The 6,779-nt window shown below is 38.3% G+C and overlaps 1 pseudogene; it reads left to right on the forward strand.

Annotated features, from left to right (window-relative positions):
- Nucleotides 1–537: 537 nt before the first annotated feature.
- LOC122440862 lies at nucleotides 538–1,181 on the forward strand (annotated as a pseudogene).
- Nucleotides 1,182–6,779: the final 5,598 nt, after the last annotated feature.

The raw sequence follows: 6,779 nt of genomic DNA on the forward strand, positions 1-6,779 counted from the left end.
TGAGTTTTATAAGACAATAACACATACTTTTCCTAAAGACATAATAATTTAAGAAAATAAAGATATCTGGGAAAACACTTTGGCCAAATATATTTGTGTTTTCAAATTTTAAACTAAGTTTCAAAATATAACATGTTTTTTTCAATACAGATAGCATCAGTTCTTCTTTTATAAGTTGTAAATTTTAAATAAAGGACTAAAATAATAATTTAATACTATATTTTATAGTTTTACACTTAATTACTTTTATATCTGCTGGTTTTAGGGAAAAAAGCATATCAGTATCATTTGGAAAACTATAATCAAACATCAACTGATTTCATCTAATTGGGGTTACTTCCCACTTCAACAATTGATCTGTTTATTTTTACTCTCATTTTTCTTATTTTCCTAAAGGATCTTTTTGGCAACTGGTCAATGATCCTTCTCATCTTTCTGGACATGCATCTGGAATACATGGAATACACACCCATGTATTTCCTACTTAGTCAGCTCTCCTTCCTTGACCTAAATTACATCTCCACCTTTGTCCCAAAAATGGCTTCCAATTTTTTATTGGGAAACAAAGCAATCTTGTTCATTGGATGCTGGATTCAATGTTTCTTCTTCTTGACGTTAGCAGTTGAAGAAGCATTGATATTGACATCTATGGCTTATGATTGTTATGTGATCATTTGCTTTCCTCTTTACAATCGCATAAGAATCAGCAGAAGAGTGTGTGTGTTGATCTTGGATAATGGGCTCTGTCAACTCCCGTGTTCACACCACATATGTCCTCCATATCCCTTATTGCAGATCCAGACCATCGATCATTTATGTGATGTCCCAGCCATGTTGACTCTGGCCTGCATTGATACCTGGATCTATGAGTACACAGTATTTGTGAGTACCACCCACTTCCTTGTGTTGCCTTTCATTGGTATTGTATGTTCCTATGGTCATGTTCTCCTTGCTGTCAATCACATGCACTCAGCAGAAGGGAGAAAAAAGGCCTACTCAACCTGCTTCACCCATCTTACTGTGGTGACATTCTACCACGCACCCGTTGTTTACACTTACCTACGCCCATGGCCCCTCCAACGGAGGACAAGGCTCTGACTGTCTTCTACATCATCCTTACACCAGGGTGCAACCCTGTTATCTATAACCTGAGAAACAAGGAGCTAATGGAGGCTTTGTAAAGAGTAATTCAGAGAATCTGCTCTGTAAAAATGTAGACAAAGTTTTTGCATGAGTACTAAGATTTGAGTTTAATTCTATCTCTCATTGTATAAAGTGATGAAAAGTATTATTCTATGCTTTAATGAAAAGGTTAAAAATAATAGAGAGGAGTAGAGAATCATTCAGTTCAGTTCAGTTCAGTCACTCAGTCGTGTCCGACTCTTTGCGATCCCATGAATGGGGTCCATCACCAGGCCTCCCTGTCCATCACCAACTCCCGGAGTTTACTCAAACTCATGTTCATCGAGTCAGTGATGCCATCCAGCCATCTCATCCTCTGTTGCCCCTTCTCCTCCTGTCCCAAATTCCTCCCAGCATCAGGGTCTTTTCCAATGAGTCAACTCTTCACATGAGGTGGCCAAAGTATTGGAGCTTCTGCTTCAGCATCAGTCCTTCCAATGAACACCCAGGACTGACCTCCTTTAGGATGAACTGGTTGGATCTCCTTGCAGTTCAAGAGGCTCTCAAGAGTCTTCTCCAACACCACAGTTCAAAAACGTCTCTAAAAAGTTATCCTGGAAACATATACAAGCATATATAAGTATGGATATTTGTCTTTCTCTGCCTTAGTTACTTCACTTTAAGATAAACTTTAGGTCCATCCTTATTGCTATAAATGACATTATTTTGTTCTTTTTTATGGCTAGCATACATATATGGCGCCATATATATATATATATATATATATATATATATATATATATATATATATACACACATACATACACACACATCAGATATGCAGATGACACCACTCTTATGGCAGAAAGTGAAGAGGAACTAAAAGGCCTCTTGATGAAAGTGAAAGAGGAGAGTGAAAAAGTTGGCTTAAAGCTCAATATTCAGAAAACTAAGATCATGGCCTCTGGTCCCATCACTTCATGGGAAATAGATGGGGAGACAGTGGAAACAGTGTCAGATTTTATTTTTTGGACTCCAAAATCACTGCAGATGGTGATTGCAGTCATGAAATTAAAAGATGCTTACTCCTTGGAAGGAAAGTTATGACCAACCTAGATAGCATATTAAAAAGCAGAGGCATTACTTTGCCAACAAAAGTCCATCTAGTCAAGGCTATGGTTTTTCCAGTGGTCATGTATGGATGTGAGAGTTGGACTGTGCAGAATGCTGAGCGCCAAAAAATTGATGATTTTGAACTGTGGTGTTGGAGAAGACTCTTGAGAATTCCTTGGACTGCAAAGAGATCCAATCAGTCCATCCTAAAAAGGAGATCAGTCCTGGGTGTTCATTGGAAGGACTGATGCTGAAGCTGAAACTCCAATACTTTGGCCACCTCATGCGAAGAGTTGACTCATTGGAAAAGACCCTGATGCTGGGAGGAATTGGGGACAGGAGGAGAAGGGGCAACAGAGGATGAGATGGCTGGATGGCATCACTGACTCGATGAACATGAGTTTGAGTAAACTCTGGGAGTTGGTGATGGACAGGGAGACCTGGTGATGGACCCCATTCATGGGGTTGCAAAGAATCAGACACGATTTAGTGACTGAACTGAACTGAACTGAACTGATGCACATGCATACATACCTACATCTTCTGCCCACCCCCAACCCTCCCACTGCTTTTTTGCCTTCAATGTTTCTCAGCGTCAAGGTGGTTGCAGTAAATCAGTTCTCACCAGGTGGCTATAGTATTGGATTTTCAGCTTCAGCAACAATCATTCTAATGAATATTCAGTATTGATTTCCTTTAGGATTGACTGGACCTTACTCAGAATTAATTTTGAATCATGGAAACTAATAATCATCCACAAATCTAACCAAGGATTCAGATATACATGTTTTTTGGTTACATGGAAACAGTCAAAGATGACTAATGAGCCAATACACACTAAGCTTGAGCTGATTTAAGTTACTGTATCACAGACAGATTTTGCTTCATTTCTAGATTCTGTATGATTAAGAAAACCCTTAACTGAACATTGTGCTTTTCACTTTAGGCCTCTCTAACAGCAGGTTTGTTTGTTTGCTTGTTTTTTTTCTCAAAGAGTTGGTGATCAAGGACTGACAAACCCATTCACCAATGTTGGGATGTTTTATTTTTGAACATTTAGTTTAGAATAAATGCCCCCCCTCCCCGAAATCCCTATCAGGCTTTGAATATCAGCTATGATCCGTTTAGCCTGGCCAATGGCCTCTAATTTTAATAATCTGTTTATAAACACTTCTGATGATTCTCCTTGGATTTAAGAAATTTTCCAATTATAGCCTTCATTTTGGCCTTTAATTTGGATTTTTGCCTATAGCTTCATGTCGTTCCATTTCCAAAGGTAACCAGGAAAGTTTTAGTGAAAATTTTAGTTCATTCCATTTCTAACCCATGGGCACCCTAAAAACTGAATCTCATCATAAGCACACAGAGTGGAGGCATTCATGCTATTAGTAGATTTTGAATCTGTGCACTCAAAAGGAAAGTGATTTTGGAAGTCAGGGTGCAGTGGGATGCAAGAGAAACTGTCTCTTATGTCTAACACTGTGAACCAATTTGCATTCTCCAGGACTTCGGTCAATATGGGGCATGGATTAGAGGCTGTCTGGTAAACTGTGACCACTGCCTCATTAACTACCTTCAGGTCTTAGATAAGCTTATTATCTCAATTTTATTTTTTATTTTTATTTTTTTATTTTTTTTAATTTTTTTATTAGTTGGAGGCTAATTACTTCACAACATTTCAGTGGGTTTTGTCATACATTGATATGAATCAGCCATAGATTTACACTTATTCCCCATCCCGATCCCCCCTCCCACCCCCCTCTTCACCCGACTCCTCTGGGTCTTCCCAGTGCACCAGGCCCGAGCACTTGTCTCATGCATCCCACCTGGGCTGGTGATCTGTTTCACCATAGATAGTATACATGCTGTTCTTTTGAAACATCCCACCCTCACATTCTCCCACAGAGTTCAAAAGCCTGTTCTGTATTTCTGTGTCTCTTTTTCTGTTTTGCATATAGGGTTATCGTTACCATCTTTCTAAATTCCATATATATGTGTTAGTATGCTGTAATGTTCTTTATCTTTCTGGCTTACTTCACTCTGTATAATGGGCTCCAGTTTCATCCATCTCATTAGGACTGATTCAAATGAATTCTTTTTGACAGCTGAGTAATATTCCATGGTGTATATGTACCACAGCTTCCTTATCCATTCATCTGCTGATGGGCATCTAGGTTGCTTCCATGTCCTGGCTATTATAAACAGTGCTGCAATGAACATTGGGGTGCACGTGTCTCTTTCAGATCTGGTTTCCTCAGTGTGTATGCCCAAAAGTGGGATTGCTGGGTCATATGGCAGTTCTATTTCCAGTTTTTTAAGGAATCTCCACACTGTTTTCCATAGTGGCTGTACTAGTTTGCATTCCCACCAACAGTGTAAGAGGGTTCCCTTTTCTCCACACCCTCTCCAGCATTTATTGCTTGTAGACTTTTGGATAGCAGCCATCCTGACTGGCGTGTAATGGTCCCTCATTGTGGTTTTGATTTGCATTTCTCTAATAATGAGTGATGTTGAGCATCTTTTCATGTGTTTGTTAGCCATCTGTATGTCTTCTTTGGAGAAATGTCTGTTTAGTTCTTTGGCCCATTTTTTGATTGGGTCATTTATTTTTCTGGAATTGAGTTTCAGGAGTTGCTTGTATATTTTTGAGATTAATCCTTTGTCTGTTTCTTCATTTGCTATTATTTTCTCCCAATCTGAGGGCTGTCTTTTCACCTTACTTATAGTTTCCTTTGTAGTGCAAAAGCTTTTAAGTTTCATTAGGTCCCATTTGTTTAGTTTTTGCTTTTATTTCCAATATTCTGGGAGGTGGGTCATAGAGGATCTTGCTGTGATTTATGTCGGAGAGTGTTTTGCCTATGTTCTCCTCTAGGAGTTTTATAGTTTCTGGTCTTACATTTAGATCTTTAATCCATTTTGAGTTTATTTTTGTGTATGGTGTTACTATTCAACATAGTGTTGGAAGTTTTGGCCACAGCAATCAGAGCAGAAAAAGAAGTAAAAGGAATCCAGATAGGAAAAGAAGAAGTGAAACTCTCACTGTTTGCAGATGACATGATCCTCTACATAGAAAACCCTAAAGACTCTACCAGAAAATTACTAGAGCTAATCAATGAATATAGTAAAGTTGCAGGATATAAAATTAACACACAGAAATCCCTTGCATTCCTATATACTAACAATGAAAAAACAGAAAGAGAAATTAAGGAAACAATACCATTCACCATTGCAACAAAAAGAATAAAATACTTAGGAGTATATCTACCTAAAGAAACAAAAGACCTATACATAGAAAACTATAAAACACTGATGAAAGAAATCAAAGAGGACACAAACAGATGGAGAAACATACCGTGTTCATGGATTGGAAGAATCAATATTGTCAAAATGGCTATTCTACCCAAAGCAATCTATAGATTCAATGCAATCCCTATCAAGCTACCAACGGTATTTTTCACAGAACTAGAACAAAGAATTTCACAATTTGTATGGAAATACAAAAAACCTCGAATAGCCAAAGTAATCTTGAGAAAGAAGAATGGAACTGGAGGAATCAACCTGCCTGACTTCAGACTCTACTACAAAGCCACAGTCATCAAGACAGTATGGTACTGGCACAAAGACAGAAATATAGATCAATGGAACAGAATAGAAAGCCCAGAGATAAATCCACGAACCTATGGACACCTTATCTTTGACAAAGGAGGCAAGGATATACAATGGAAAAAAGACAACCTCTTTAACAAGTGGTGCTGGGAAAACTGGTCAACCACTTGTAAAAGAATGAAACTAGAACACTTTCTAACACCATACACAAAAATAAACTCAATTTTATTTTTTATGGACAGAATGGAGATTTTACATAAAGTTTGACAAGGTTGAAACAGCTCATATTTTAAGAACTTGATAATTAAAGATCGGATGCATTCTTGGGGAGAGGAGAGTGAAAAAGTTGGCTTAACAAAAAGTTAAAACTCAACATTCAGAAAACTAAGATCATGACATCTGGTCCCATCACTTCATGGCAAACACATGGGGAAACAATGGAAACAATGAGAGACTTTATTTTGGGGGGCTCCAAAATCACTTCAAATGGTGACTACAGCCAGAAATTAAAAGGCACTTGCTCCTTGGAAGAAAAGCTATGACCAACCTAGACAGCATATTAAAAAGCAGAGACATTACTTTGCCAACAGAGGTCCATCTAGTCAAAGCTATAGTTTATCCAGTAGCCATGTATGGATGGGAGAGTTGGACTGTAAAGAAAGATAAGTGCCAAATAATTGATGCTTCTAAATGGTGTTTTTGGAGAAGTCTCTTGAGACTTCCATGGACTACATGGAGATCCAACCAGTCAATCCTAAAGGAAATCAGTCTTGAATATTCATTGGAAGGACTGATGCTGAAATCGAAACTCCAATACTTTGGCCATCTGATTCAAAGAACTGACTCATTTGAAAAGACCCTGATGCTGGGAAAGATTGAAGGCAGGAGGAGAAGGGGACAAAAGACGATGAGAAGGTTGGATGACGTTCTGACTTGAG

This window comes from Cervus canadensis, chromosome 4 (genome assembly GCF_019320065.1).
Source record: "Cervus canadensis isolate Bull #8, Minnesota chromosome 4, ASM1932006v1, whole genome shotgun sequence".
Taxonomy (NCBI): domain Eukaryota; kingdom Metazoa; phylum Chordata; class Mammalia; order Artiodactyla; family Cervidae; genus Cervus; species Cervus canadensis.